Here is a 16,596-nt window from a genome sequence, read left to right on the forward strand (position 1 = left end):
GATGGAAGACTACATGATGACATGATGTTGCATATGATTGATGACATATCACTACACTATTTCAATGACATGGTGAATTGATGACATTATGACCCTATATGAAAAAGGCAAACAATGAAGAAATCAAACTATGAAGAAACCCAACACTCGAAGGCATTCTGCCCTACCTCCATTTCTACACTAATAAATGACCAGTCATATTAAAGATTATTTTCACCTCCTTAGAGGCAAAATCTCACCATGAGACCTACACCATCTTGAAGAGCATAATTTTCTCTTTCCAACGATCTCTTACTTGGCCCAAAACTCCAAATAGTTTGGGAAATATGAATTTTACTATGTTGCATGGGTTCCCAAACCCGGGGGTCGGGTTCTGAAACCCGTCCCGAGTTCTCATCCCCAAGTACCGGATTTGGATACCGGTGCTTCTAAGAAGAACCGATAAGAACCGGGTTCTCCGTTAAAAAAAAAATTGGGTTCTTTAGTCTTAACGGGTACGAAGAACCCTAAAGATGGGTACTTGGAACCCCACAATCAGATTCTTTAGGGTTCTTTGCGGTTCATTTTAGTTTTTATTTTTAAATTTTTAATTAATTTAATGGGCTTCCCCTAATATTCCAGGTAGCTAGTTCTTCATCTTGCGAGAGGAATTGGAATCCTTATGCCTTTATCCATTCAGTAAAGAGAAATAGGTTGGGCTCAAAGAACGCAGAGAACTTAGTGTACATTCATAGCACACTTTGTCTCATATCTCCAAAAGACTCTGGGTACAAGGAGGGTCCTTTCAAGAGATCAGATTAATACACAGATGATGCTATGTGTGTGGACGAGGAGATACAACCAAATGGCCTTATTGAGCTACCTCCAGTTGCTATGGATGAGCAGGGACCTCAAGATGAGAGTGATTCCTACCTGGAGAGCATGCTAACTGAAGATCTGAGTGATGTTGATGACATGGCTTGAGGAAGCCATTGTTCACTATTAGCTATTTTTATTTTAGTATTTTAAAATTTCCTAGTTTTTGTTTGGATATGCCTGAAGGCAAATTTTGAATGTAGTATGACAATGGACATATATCATGTCATCATGATTCTTATTAATACGTAAACTCCAATTTCCACTTGATATCAAACTAGAAATTTTGAAATTTCATTGTGAATGTTAAATGTTCAATGATGTGCATGTTTAAATATTTAAAGTTTAAACCATAAATATTTTAGTTTTCTTGTTTAAAGTTGAAAAAATAATTCATATATATTATAATTTATAAAATATAGTATTTATATTATATATATATATATATATATATATAGATATACCCCGACGAACCCACGCACCCTGTTTCGAAAAATGGCATACCCATCCCCATCCCCGTCCCGTACCCGTACCCGCACCCACATTTCCTGGCAACATAGGAATTTTACAAGTTATGGGTATAAATCTCGTCCTTGATCCGACCTGTGCTAGTGCTACTCATGTCGGCCTGCCTAAGTGACATGGCTCTTCACTTTGGCGTTGAAATGCTCTATATATTAGAGCTCGGATCACATTGTTTTACCATAAGCTCGGCATTCAGTTCATCACTATAGCTCGGACAAAACAGAGAAGAAGAATACAATTTCACATCTTGTGAACTGTCAAGGAGTTGATGACATATCTCGGATTACTAAACTGTGTCTCGGTGGAGCTGTTGCAGTGATAGTTAAGGAGCTGTGCTACTTCGGACCTGTGCAGGGTACTCAACAAACTTCAAATCTGTGCCTCTTACCTCAGGTCGGATAATACAACAGTTTCGGAGCTGTATTTTATTCTTGTTTCGCACCTGTGGTCTTCTCTAGTCTCGGACCTGTGGTATACATCAACCTCGGACCAGCGTTCAGTTCTGTGTTAACACTTGTTGGAGATTAATAGCTCGGACTTGTTGTTTCCCTTGTTGAAGATTAACCTGTGGGCTAACACAGTACAGATTTGTGACTGTGAAGGAAGAAGGCTCGGACTGTGATAACATTATAGTGCACAGACTATCACAGAACCTCTGACCTGTGGAGCCTATTACAATAGCTATGAAATAAAACTTTGGACTGTCTGTGTCAAGGTACAGGTGCATTCTCCTTCGGACAGAACCTGGAAAGAAGTGCACACAGTGATGACTATGGACTAAGAAGTGTAGCGGTGATGTCTATGGTGCGGTATGGTGCAGATTGGTGAAATGAAGCATTCTTGAACTAACCTAAATCTTGGTGCAGCAGTGTTTAAGTTGTCTTGAGATAATCTAGTGATTGAAGCAGTGGAAAAGTCATGGAATAGGTCAGCTCCAGTCTTATCTTGGACAGGTAGACCCAGATTATTGAAATATTTTATACCCAGATCATTTTTTTCACTGGGAGTCCATATATCTTCCAACTGAGGATAATGTTTTTTTGGCCATTTGTCTCCACTTCCTCTTTAATGTTTTTTTCTCAATCAAAGCTTAGATTTTCGCCTTTCTTTCTCTTGTTTTTGAGCTATCAAGCGTTCTTCAAAATTTTAAATAGAGGAGGAATGACCTGTTATAGAGTTTTATGAACCCAACGTTTCGGACTACCAAAATTGTTAAGAAAAAAATGTGCCATACACCTGACAGAAGTCATCTCACTAGAAGGAACTAAAACTCCCATCTGAATCATGTCTTGTAACACCTTTTCATACACTACATAAAATGTCTCCGAAAGTCCTCTTGTATTTGTATTAATGCTTCTCATCAGGCTAAAATCATTAAAAAAAAAAAATAGTTGATTACAGCTATATTTCCTGGATGCTACAGGATCTGCACAAAAAGAAAAACCCATGGCATAGAATAACTCCGCATTTGTAGCTTCACTGCTGTAATCAATTTCCTGATATAGAACAGTTGTACATTCATCATAAATAACAACCTAGTCCCCATTGGCACCATCTGATATTGGATCAATCTTTTGCAAGTATTCTGCTATGACCTGCATACCTTAAATTCTTCAGATTAATAGCAAAGATTTCCTTGAGCGCTGGCCTCTGAACCTTTACTACAATTTTCAACCTTGCACAGTGTACTGACCAAGACTAGCAGCAGCAAATTAGATCACTGTCAAACCTTTCAAAACTCTGATACATGGGTTTCCCTGAGTCCTTTTGAACTATAGCAACTGCAGTTTCCGAGTCAAATGGGGGCACTTGGTCCTGAAGTTCAAACAATTAGACAACATATTCCTGTGAAAGAATGTCCAAAGGAAGGTCCTAAACATTACTTCTTATATGCTGGTTCATACCTTCATATCACTGCAGAATGCCATTAATAACCGAACGAAATCAGAATACACTTGGGCACAATGTGGGCTGTAAAAGCAGAGCACTTGTGATGCTGTGAGTTGATGTCTTCTTGTGAGTCTGCCCTTTTTTCTTATAGTGTCCAAAGAGAAGATTGCTATAGGATTGTGCCAAAATTAAGATATGTTCAGTAACACTCTCAAAAAGGCCTGAAACATCCTTGGGTAATGGTTTAATGTCATTAATTTTCTCATCTGCTGCCAAGAATATCCAGACCCCTCCATAATGTCCACATAACTGTAGGGGAATGTCTGGCCAGATTTGACAATTCTTCAATCATTAGCATCATCAATACATTTGCTTCCTTATAAGTGTCACCATCTCTTGTATAAGTGTGCAAAAAACAATCTCATGTAGTGAGGGAGGAAGTTTTTAGCACACCATCACACAGTAAACTGATCCATGTAGAACATTAATAATTTAAAGCACCAAGCAGCATGTCCATTGTCACCATTAACCACAAAGTAATAAGAAATCAATATCAACCAAAGTCAGCCAGCAACCTAGCATCTTATGCAGCATCTTCAGCAATAAAATGCACCACCTCAAACTCACATAGAAATAACACCGTGAAGATCACATAGATGTGTGATGAAAGTCACACTTGTTAGCCTTGAGAGTTAACACTCTCCAAGGATAATGTTCTGCATCAATTTTCAACAAGTTAAGGCCAATTTCTGGCATGCATGGCAGCCCTTATTTGCCTTACGTATTCATGTATTAAAACCCTTAGATCCATGCATTTTTTACTCCATTTTGTACAAGATTTGGTAAGTACTAGTCTTGGGTTTTCTATCACCATTTGTTCTCAGAACATTCATCATTTCACCTTTTTTTTAATGCTTACTCTTCAAGCATATAGCCCCACTCCACAGCCTTAGCAATCCTATCATTAGGGAAGACCCCCTTGAGTTCGAGAAGAGCCAAGAAAAACAGAGAGGAACAGCTACAGAGGTGACAGTGGAGCCCCTGATGCTTGGGACTTTACATCATTTGGGAGTGCTAGACTTTGTTGTAATAGAGAGTATATCATATAATTATCAAATGAAAGCCCCAAAAATCCCCTTACGAATGGCATTGGTCCAGTTGCAATTTGGGCGTTTTGTCAAAAGATATATGCTATGCAATATTTTCGATCATCACTGAAAAACCCTAGAATAGTTGAATTTAAAGCAGTAATATATCCACTTCCCGTACTACAATTAGAACAATTTTTTTATTTGAAATTGATTGCTTCTTATATAGGAACTCAAATCTGCAATTGGTTTCTTCATATTCTACACAAAAAGATATAGGAATGGATTTGAGAGTCATGGCCCTTTTTTCCTTTGAAATCTCTCCAAATAAATAAATAAAAAGCTTTTTTTTGGCCTAACAAAGAGATCCGATACTACTTGTACTAACCATTAACCCCTAAACTTGAAACATAAGCAAAATATTTAGAAAAAGCTCACACTTTGTTTATCAAAATACCCTTAAGGTAGGGAAACACCATATGATGATAATTTTATAGAAAGAATTCACTCTTGTTTACTTGCCGTTTATGCTAGGGCAACCTCTCAATGAGCTAAGTTCCAATATAAAATACTCCAATACATACTTCATAAAGAGGATTCCATCCTTATTAATAACTATTAATGAAACCCTCTTCCTAACCCACTCCTAACTTTCTAGTAGACCTTATTTATGGAAGCCGCATTACATTTATTCCATGCTAACTAACAAGTGGACCTTGTCCATTTTAATAGAATGGCCACCATAACTAAACTAATATTACGCCAGTGGACATTTGTCCCCTTCATTATACCCCAGAGAGGATCACAGAAGCATTGATGCATGCATAATAGGTGCAAGCACAAGTAAAGGTCTACCACATGCTCTACAGGAGAGAGAGATCTTTGCATGTTGAGCCTTGTTCAATGTGGGAGAATAACAAGAAGACGTTTTTAAATAGGGAATCAATATCAGATTATCACAAAGAAGGGCTTTTTAGTTGCTTGGCGACCAAAATTGATGTCTTCGATGAGGAAGCACAAGGATGCTTCTCAGGCCTGGGATCATTTCTAGAGGATAGAAAAATATCTATGGATTGCTTGTTAAATTCAACAGATTTCTACTTGCAAGTTCTAGCAAGATAACAAAAGCATCTTAGCACTTATCTTTTGTACAAACCCAAAAATACACCCACAGATATTTTTCTATCTTCTAAAAATTGACCCAGGTCTAAGAAGCACTCTTGTGCTTCCTCATCAAGACATCGATACTAGTCTCCAAGCATCTAAAAAGACCCTCTTTGCGATAATTTGATATGGATTCCCCATTTAAAAGCTTCTTCTTGGCACTATCCCATAACATCAGATAAGGCTCACTATGCAAAAGGCTTCCTATCACCTTTTGAGCAAGTGGAAAACTTTTACATTGCACTTACACCTTTAACCTTTAATGAATACATGTATAACCATCCTTAGCCGGCATATTGTAATCATTGACAAACTCAACACAACAATATATTACATATACATAGAATTCCGCTATTGTAGGAGGTACGCTTGCTTGAATAGATGTTCATCAGTGATACTTTGAATTGAATTCTATCCAAGACCCCGAAAGCAGAAAAGAAGCAGAGCATCAACATCATCTGGCGATGGTAATTGATAAACCTGAGTACAAAATCTTCAATAGTTTCAGAAAACATAAATATTAAATAAAAGTGAAGAAAATACAAAAAACAAAACAAAACTATTCAAGAACTTGACATTGAAAAGCTACAACATAATCCCTACCTATCCGAAGTTCCATGCTAGCCAGAAGCTATAGAGACGACAACCAAAACCAAGCTAACTCCCATTGTAAACTAACTATCCTAATCTCAAACTTCTTATTACACAGCCTATGTTGTGATGCACCATTTAACAACATTAGATACAACACAATTTATAGCTTAAACAAATAAATAGAAAGAAACAGCAGCAACAGATGCATTATTTTAGTAAAAAGGATATTTGGTAGCTTCAACAAATTAAAATAGAAAGAAACATGGAAACAATTTTTCCATATTTGTAAAAATAAAATAAATTAAATGTTCTTTCTAAAGCTGAAACAATGTTAGCTTCCACTGGGACTCATTGTCCTGAATTCTTTTCTTGTCATCATACAAAGCCTGCAATATAATTGACCTAAGGGTGATACGGAGAGGCATGCTGCTCAAGGACAGAGATGCATGGATAGAAGAAGGAGAAGGAAGTTGATTGAGCAATGAAAAAATAAGTACTTGACATTTAATATATTAAATAAAGATAACTTCCATGTTGACATGGTCAGAGATTATCAATCATCAATCTCTTAAGCTATCGGCATTGATCATTTTGAACTCTCTATTTAAGTTGTGTCTAGATGCATATCTTTTTCTTCTACAAAAAATTCACTCTATTATCTTCTCTTAATTTTCTATTTGTTTCTCTTTTATGCTGTAAGTCATCTGAGATCTCTATTTATTTTTAGAAGCTAAGCATGCTCTTTACAAAATTGAAAATATACAAAGCCTCATATCGCAGCTTGTAGAATGAAAAAGCAATTATCAACAATCTACGCCAAACACACTAGTGCTCCGAAGTCTCCAAACCTTCCCCAAATCTCAATCATTTTTCAAGGAGTGAACTGGGGTCTCCAAGCCTCCACTCCACCATCACAATGGGCCGGGAACTCTAAACCTCCATTAGCACCGGACATGATCTAAGTCCTCCACCAACTGGACTACGAATATTTCAACCATACATCTCTTCCTACAAAATCCAAATCAAAGGAGTCCGAAAAATAGATCCTTGACTTTGCAAGATATATTTTCTGGGCAAGCGATCCCTACTCATGCTAGTAACAAATGAGACAGCAGTTAAAGCCACCAAAGACACTTGCCCAAGCACGATATCATTGCATTTCCGCATGGTGGAATGATGGCCCCACAAAAAGAGACTTCTCTCGATCATACTGCAGAAAGCGAATTGTAGCATAAGATACCAGATAGTCAAACTTGATACTTTCAGTGACATGAAAATGCTATGGAAATTGTCGCAAACATTGTACAAAAGCCTCCATCCCACTCCTTCCAGCTGGATACCAAAATCCACTTGCCAAGAAGTGCTAGACAATTGGATCCAAAGTCTGCCAATGTGTATTTCCTCACCCTTAGATATGAATGAGGAACACAAATTATCATTGGATAGAATGAGAATGATAGGCTTAGAACTCACTTGATGACAACAAACACAGCCCCCGAATTCCTCTATCACCATGGAACTGAATGAGCAAGCATCTAGGTAGCTCTCAACATGCTTGGAATCCTCTCAAGCACTCAAAGCACTCTTCTACCCTCTAGGACACCAAGAGTCATTATTGCGTGCCAGCTTCATCTCCGAGTATCATGCCCACTCAATTCACCAATTTATCGAAGTCTTCTCCAAGTTGCACCTTTAATTTCATATTCTTGATCTAGAAGACATACCGTTTGTTAAATTTATTTATGGTTTCTTACCTCTTCTAAACTCAAAAATAGCAATGTTTGAAACTTCTTTGAATCAAACCTTTCATAATACCCTGGGTACAGAGCAAAAGCTTTTCCCTAAACCTCCCTTTTGCAATCACCCTCCGCAATCAACTAGCCCTTTCAATCAATCACACTCTCTTACTTAGTGCTTTTCATCGTCTTAACTAGGCTAATATTTTCATTTCCATAAAACTCGCGGCCATTCCTATGATAAATGTCATGCCCTTCGCACCTACAAGGCAGCAAGGATTCTTTGCATCAACCAACAACCAGATCCCCCACCACTATTGATCCCAACTTATCTTTTTATCTGAATAGGCTTCTGCTGTCTCTCATGAACTCGTGTTCAACCACAATGGTCAAATAAAGGACCATGTGGTTGTTGCAATTTTGGCAATCATCATCAAAAGAATTTAATATATCAAACCCAAGTGGAGTCCTCTAAACTACCCACCAGGTTCCCCCTCGAGGAGGTTCAGGGGCAGCACTCTCAAAAAAAATTGGGCAGCTTTTTGCGTTTGTTTTTGGCAGTGTTCGACATACATACAGTTTTCACTTTTAACAGTTTTTTGGCACATGGTAGTTTAGTACCCTGGCTTTGTAATTTCGATTAACGAGTTATAATTATATTCTAATTTAGGGAAAATGGATCGGAAATTTATAGATGCTATGGGATATATATTGAAAATCTTTCTAGATTTCCCAGTTTGGGTTTCTAGGGTAAAATCTTTGTGTTAATGTGTCTGTTTGTCATTGCACCTTTTTTGTTGTATTTAGAATCCATTTGCAATAGTTAACTTTATAGGGTTAAAACCTATTTGCACCTCAAGGAATTTTATCCTTCTCTGTACTTGATAGATCCAGCGTTAAGATGGATCTAGGCTAATTTATATATTACAACTACAAGTTGCTATAATGTTCTTTCAATGTTGAACAACAAATATTTGTTTTCTTTTATTTTTCTTAGGTTAAAACTATGTAATAAATAAATTATAATATTGTAGTACTTTATTTTTGAAATGTTACTTTTAGTTGTAGTAAATAATGCCAATAGGAGTAAAAGATCTTTAACTTTTCATTTTTTATCTACTTAAGCTCAAATCCCACGATTACAATTTACAACAAATAATTGTTGAAGACGTACTTTCTTAGTAACAATAAGAATTCAACTTTTTCGTTGTTCTCTTTTATGTTACTAATGTTCACAAAAGAAATATTGCCCTAGGAATGATATCTATCAATATTCTAGCATCATTAGTTTCTTAATCTTTGAATATCCCCTGGCCCACAACGCATAAGATGTAAAGAAACCCTAAAAGAATTAACATATGTATTGTAGATGTAAGATACATACTTGGAGGGATAGAGTTATTGAACCACTTTCCCGGTTACAAATTAGACAACAATTCATAACCTAAAAAGAAACCACAAGAAAGTTAATGTATATAATGTAGATGTAAAATACATATTCAAAAGTGTTGGAGTATTCAAGCACTTGTGTATATATATAAAGGCATATTTCATTGGCTGGAGCTAACCAGCCATATATTGGGTATTTAATGCCCTCAAAGCAGCACGCCACTTAGCCCGATAACACGGGAGCGGGCAAATATTATTTAATGCCGAATTTGCCCGCTCCCGTGTTATCGCGTTAAGTCGCGTGCTGCTCTGAGAGCATTAAATACCCAATATATGGCTGGTTAGCTCTTTCCTATTTCATTCCTTTGCACCCAATATATATTTCATTCCTCCACACCCAATATCTTATCATTTCATGATCTCATTTCAATGATCCCCAAGCTCTTTCCAAAGGCCTTCTACGTCACCCAATAGGGAGAGATCTTCCCCGTGAGATCATGCTCTACGAAACAAATTGGGTTAATATATGTAGACATGAACCAACTCATATTTTTATTATTAATTTTTTAATTGAGTTGATTTTGTTTTTTAATTACTTTTAATGTAACATTATCTAATGCTAGCATGATAACATTTCCCCAATACTAGGTTGTAGAGTGTCTCTCTACTCAATGAATTGAACTTATTTTTTTATTGTTTTTAATAAAATATTATTTAACACTGACAATATCTCTCCATAACTGGACCCTTGAGTGCGTCTCAACACAAAAATATATCTGCATAAATAAAATAGAGAGATTTGATATGTACCCTATATATGTGATATTTACATAGAAATACCATTACCATGTAGATTGCATTTTTACAAATCTATATGTATAAGTTTGGAGTTATGAGTTATATTGAGTTGAGTAAAACTACATCCAACTTAAATCCATTTTAAAAGATAAAAAAAATTACATTTCAAGAGATTTGCTCTTTTCAACAACGGATAGATCCAAGATCAATATGAATCTAAGCTTAAAAAAAAAAATAGAAAATTCATAAATGACAATACAGACAGACCTCAGTCCACGACACCTCAGCAAAGGCCAATTTTTCCACTCAACAAAAAAAACAACCCCCTTTAGAGTGCCAGGCCACAAGGATTCACAATTTAGCTCATGGTCCAAACCTCCGAATGTTTCCTTTCTTCTCCACGATACAGTACATAAAAAGCCATAAAAGGCAAGGATCCCTTTTCTACAACTAATGAGGCCTTACATTACAAGTGTACACAGGCCTAGCAAGTCATTCTAAAGCACACCAATACAGCTAAAGGCAAGATGAAGCCAACGTATCACCCCTAAGATGATGAAGTGTGGACACTTGCAACCTAACAGGGGAGGAATTGGTATGGAGAGACATGCTGCTAGAGGAAGGAGAAAGAGGTTGACCAAGCAATAAAGAATTAGTTAGCATTCAATATATTAATAAGGATCGCGTATTTGTTGACATGGTCAGGGATGATCAATCTTTTAACCGGTTGACATTGTTAGTATGGATTATTTTGGACTATCTAAATGATGAATGATGATTAATGGTCAAAAGTATGTGTTTTTTCTTAATAAATTACAGGTTTTAAATCAGGGGAGTAGGGTATGAAATTATGAATATTTTTGTAGATTTAAAGAATCAAATTGCTGTATAGAGACAGGTTATTTCTCTTATAAACAAGCAAATCCCATATACTAATTTGATATCTATTTGATATCTACCTTGGTCGTAGTTTTAAAAATAGATTATTATTATTATTACTCCTTAAAAATGTAAATATTATTTTTATTTTTTTTTAACAAAAACACCTCTCTTCTTCTCTCTTATTTTTTTTTGGTTTATTTCTCTTTTTATTTCACTGGTTGATGCTGATCACAATCTTATCAATTGATATTAGAGCTGCAAGTCATGGCCTTGGAGATTCAAGAAAGCAACTTATCAGCAATGTATGTCGAATGTACTGGTGCATTAGAATCTCCAAACCTCTTCCAGATCTCATTTTTTTACTGGGGAGTGCGCAACTTCTTATAAAATAATCCCAAAGGTTTCGTAGTCTTTCCTGGGAAAGAGGGTACTGAAAATGGACTTATCGCCTCATTGTCCCAAAATAGGAAGGATATAGGAAGGATTGGTGTTTTTCCAGACAAATTAACAACTTATAAAACTTTGAAATTAAAAATATATACAACTTTGAACTTTCCATCCTCGAGGTGCATCTTAGACCTAGGCTTAGATGGGGTTGTGCTAATCAGATAAGTATCAGATTTTACTTTCAAGAAAATGAAAGAAAGATTGGATTTAGATGAGATTGTGCTAATAACTCAGAATCATTCTTTTATATTAAGGAAAAAAAAAAGACGGACAAAAAAGAAAAATGGGGCCTTTTCGGCGACTACCCCACAAGCATCGAGCAAAGAAAGTACCTTACAAGATATCAAAATGGTTTGAATAAATGGAAAGTACAATTACCTTTAATCTCTTTCTCGTTGCTGAGGGCCAATGCCATAGCTGTTTGCCAACCCCTCCCATACTGTGCACCCGAACGATATACACCTCTCTTTGGAGAAGAATCCTCTTCGAATTTCCAATTTTTTTCTCCAGCCCCGCAACAAAATCAATTTTACTGACCCATCATAACTGCGAAGCTCAACTAAAGCTCCATCAAACATATCATCTGCACCCATTTGTTGGGGTAGCATGGCATTCTCACGGGAATCATTGCTCCGCTTGGAAATGTATTTGGAGATTGTTTCCTTCAACTAGCTCTCATCTATTGACCGCAAACGGTAAAGATGACCAAGACTCTTCAGCTCTGTTATGAGATTCTTCACATGAAGTCAGATACTGCTGGCATCTGGCATCTGATACTGCATGAAGTCAGATATCTCCTTCTCAAGCTGGCGAATTTAAGAGCCATAACTAAGGATCTGAAAAATATTAAAAGGGTTTTCACGCTTTTTCACCAATTCAACGGCCTTCATAAGGATTTTCAAGAACTCATAGATGGGATTTTGCTCATTTTGAGGCTTCACTAACTCCAATAAACAAGTCTGCTAAAGTAGTTGACTAAGTCCTCTGAGAAGCGCATCTAATCTAGTGCATGGGTTCTTCTAATTCATTCATCCATCCATCATATGCTGTTCATCAGGGGCCGCTAACCAGAAAAAGCAATGTCTCCAAAAGCACATGAAAACCAACTCTTGTCTTCTCCCTTTTCTTCAACATAAACATGCGATAGAAAACGGAAGGCAGAGGGCTTTATAGCCGTGTAAACAAACAATTTCAAGGCAATTGCAGGGATGCGCATCTGCCCAGAAATTGTTCACGTTTTCCACGCGGGCTAAATCCATCATATGCTCTTCATCAGGGGCAGCTAAGCAGAAAAAGCAATGTCTCCAAAAGCACATGAAAACCAACTCTTGTCTTCTACCTGAAATTGTTCACGTTTTCCACGCGGGCTAAAACGAGTAGGCTAACGAAATTTCTTTGATCAAATAGGACTTAACAATCGCGGAAAATCAAATGATACTTTGTGTTTTTTAATGCTGTAATATAACAATTGATGTTTTTTTGCATTGAAAGTTATGGAAATTTCAGTCATATTTTGAAAAAATCGTCAATTTAGGTCATATTTTGAAAAAAAATATGACAAGCATTTTTATAAATCTAAGTAAAACTTGTCAAAATTCATAATATTAAGTTTTTTAGACGTTTTTGATGGTGTTGAATCCATTTCCACCATCAAAAACATGATTCAAATAGTGCATTTACAAAATTTTAAAAAAAATATTCATTGAATTCTGGTCATTTTTTACAGTGTGGCCACTTTTGGCGGTCCGGACAATTCCTCCACCTCCATAGACAAATAGTTTTTAATTTCTAAATTGATTGAAAGATACACTAAACCTTATATATAGAATTATGGTTTTCTCAGATTATCTTGAAAATTGTCATTAAAATTGTTCTTTCTAATATTTTATAAATTTATTTTAATTTTAAATGGAGTTGTTTTTAGTGCAATTTTTTGGATTTTCCGTGTCGGAATCTGGCACAAAAATTTGAGGTGAAATCTTGATTTGTATTATTTAAACTGGTTCTTCCACTGTATATATAGATTAGCACCCTCAAAAACCCCTAGGGAACTTAAATTGTGTAGGGCTTACCCATCAAACTTGTGATTTCACTAAATTCTTGTTAGATTTTAGAAAAATTAGCGTAGAAAAACTTCCAAAAAGTCAAACTTGTGATTTCAATAAATTCTTGCCAAATTTTAGAAAAATTAAACAAAAAAACCCAGCAGAAAAACTTTCAAAACATCACACTAAAAATAACTCTATTTTAAATTTTTTAAAATTTTCACATTGAAATCCAAATTGCACGGGCAAGTAGGCAATGCATTTTGACACGTGATGATAGGGATGGATTGTGAAAAAAAACAAACTTAACGGCATGAAATAACAATAATAAATTATTAAAGTACAAAATGCGCGGGCAAAGAAGGCGATGGGTTTTGACACGTCATCATAGGAATGGATTTTGAGCGATCCAATGCTAGTCACGCGACAATTCATCGGTATTATCAAAGATAGTCAGAAATCCCACCTGCCTATCATAAAAATTAAAGAAGTGGTAATATTTTAATATTTTAAGTGGATTTTGATTTCATATTCCAACCCATTCGTGCATATGACATTATAACAATTATATATTGATGTGATGCCATCTGTCTCGAAGTGGTTACAATATGGTATAAAGTGATGTCATATATATTTAATCATTGAATTTGATTTCAAGAAATTTAAGTATAGTTTTTAAGTTAAAAAAATGTAAGTTTATGGGTCTTGGATAAATAGTGATTTGATGTTTTGTTAAGGTATTCTTTGATGTGAAGTTATTGTTTCCCCATCTCGATTGGGGTGATATATTGAACATGATGAAGATGTAGTTCCACAACGCTTATAAACAAAAAAAAATTAAAAGATGCAAATGTAAAGATATGTAAATTTGGGGAAATCTTCATGTTGAAAGTGTATTTTTAATTCATAAATTATACATTGTAGTGCATTGTTTATATATAGTTTGAGTGGGTTTAATGGTTAAGAGCATGTGTTTCGTTTTAAGAGGTCATATGTTTAAATCAAGAGGGAATAGAGTATATACACATTTATAAACTTGGCTCTTGGATATACTAAGAACAAAGTGACATCAAACATTGAATCTTTTTATATGAATATGCATAGGAACTGTTGTGTCACAAATTTATAGTTTGTTTGATTTTATTTTATTTTTAATTGATTTTTTTCGAATTTGTTTAGGTTTTAAAGGGATGAGTCATTGCTTTGCCTTGGTCATAGAGATTTAGTTAATTTATACCTACTACAACTAGACTACATCTCTTCACTTGAGACATGTTCATAACTTTCCCTTGAATTTCAATTTGTGAAATGTAACTAAGTCTTACTCAACCAAGTTCATTTAATAGTAGGCACTCCTCCAATTGTGGCCTTTAAAATATTCTAGCAATACTTTAACACTTATCGATTCTTCATTACTAAGTCAATGTAGAGCAAAGTAAGGAACAATAATGTCCAATAACTAAAGAGTCCATATCACATGTATAGGTAGCACAGAAAGCATGTGTCTTAATTTTATTTATATGAAGAATGTTATAATGTACAATAAAGAATCATAGTCAACTTCTTGTGGCTCATTTATATGTTACATTTACAAAAGGCGTCATTGCCTACTAAAACTAGCAATCGAGTGAGCCTACCTCCTGCAAATTTGATCTTCTTCTTATTTTCACTGAGCTAGTGCAAATCACCTTATTGTCCCAACCCCAAAACTTAACACAATTGCAAAGTTCATTTTGTTAAATTGTAGCAAGAAAAGGCTTCATTTGACTTGTGCCTTACTCAAATGGAGAAATTTGAATTTCCACTTTAGCAGCATAGGTTGCCAGAATTTAGTAGGAGTGACATGGCCAAGTCACTCAGTTAAGTCAGTTAATTCAAGTTCATAAAGGGATTCCTAAAAAAGGAAACAATCAATCACATGATTCTTCTAGAGTATAAGCTAGTAAAAAAGGACTTGGAAATAAGAATTTTAGAGGCAAGGGAGTAAGGTATAATCAAGGTGTGACACCTAATCTTCACTATATTTGTTGCAGCAAGAATGGACATGAATCAAAGATATGTAGGATCCCATGAGAGGATATCAAAGAACAAGAAGAGCAAAAGGAAGAAAAAGGTAAAGCTCTTGAATCAATTCATTTCTTTGTTACTCATTGCAATATTTTCATAAATGAAAATTTGTTTAAAAGTTCATTTGATTCTTGGAGAGATACCTAGTTGCTTGACCTTCATGCTTCTTGAATCAATTCATTTTTTTGTTACTCATTGCAATATTTTGATAAATGAAAATTTATTCAAAATTTCATTTGATTCTTGGAGAGATACCTAGTTGCTTGATCTTCATGCTACTTGTCACATGACATTTCAGGGGAGATTTATTTGAATACTTGAATGACAATGTAGAGGGTGCAACATAATTTGCAAAGAGATCAAATCTAAAAATTGTAAGAATTGGCACCATTTGGATTAAATTGCTTGGATTCCCATATTTTATTTTGTATAATGGTTTCTATCTTCCCGAGTTGTAGACGAAGTTGTTGTCTCTTGTGAATATTTGATAGCAAGCCCATTCCATTCAAATGTTTGATGGAAAATTGGAAGGAAGGAGGTATTTCAACAGCATCTTCATCATGATATAATGACCATGAAAGAATTGGAGGATGACAAATTGTTGAAGCTAAAAGACAAATTTGCAAGAGCACATAAATTTGCATGCCTTTTTCAATACGTTGAAGATACATTGTCTTCCACTCTCTTGTAGCATGTTATATTTAGGAACATCAACTATGATAATCTTCACATTTGGAAGAAAAATGGTTTCTCATTTGTCTATTATTCTAAGGAATTATAAGCAATGTGATGCTTTTGTCCTTAGTAAACATAGCAAACAACCTTTTCATGATTTCACTTTGAGGGCATGTAAAAAGATAGTTGATACACTTTGATCTGTGATATCCCATGCCTAGTACATTTGCCTTTGGTAATAAATGTATAATGATTTTTATTTATTATTACAGCAAGATGTGCTGGGAATATTTTTTGAAATATACATCCCAAACATTTAAAAACTCTAATATATGGATTCAAAATGAAGCACAATTTTATATTGGCATTTTATGTACTCATAATGTACAAGGAGAATATACTTATAATGAGATTGAAAACTATATTTACCAACATGTGATC

The sequence above is a fragment of the Pinus tabuliformis genome, chromosome 7, assembly GCF_031772625.1.
Source record: "Pinus tabuliformis cultivar Carrire ecotype Pingquan chromosome 7, CPIR1, whole genome shotgun sequence".
NCBI lineage: Eukaryota > Viridiplantae > Streptophyta > Pinopsida > Pinales > Pinaceae > Pinus > Pinus tabuliformis.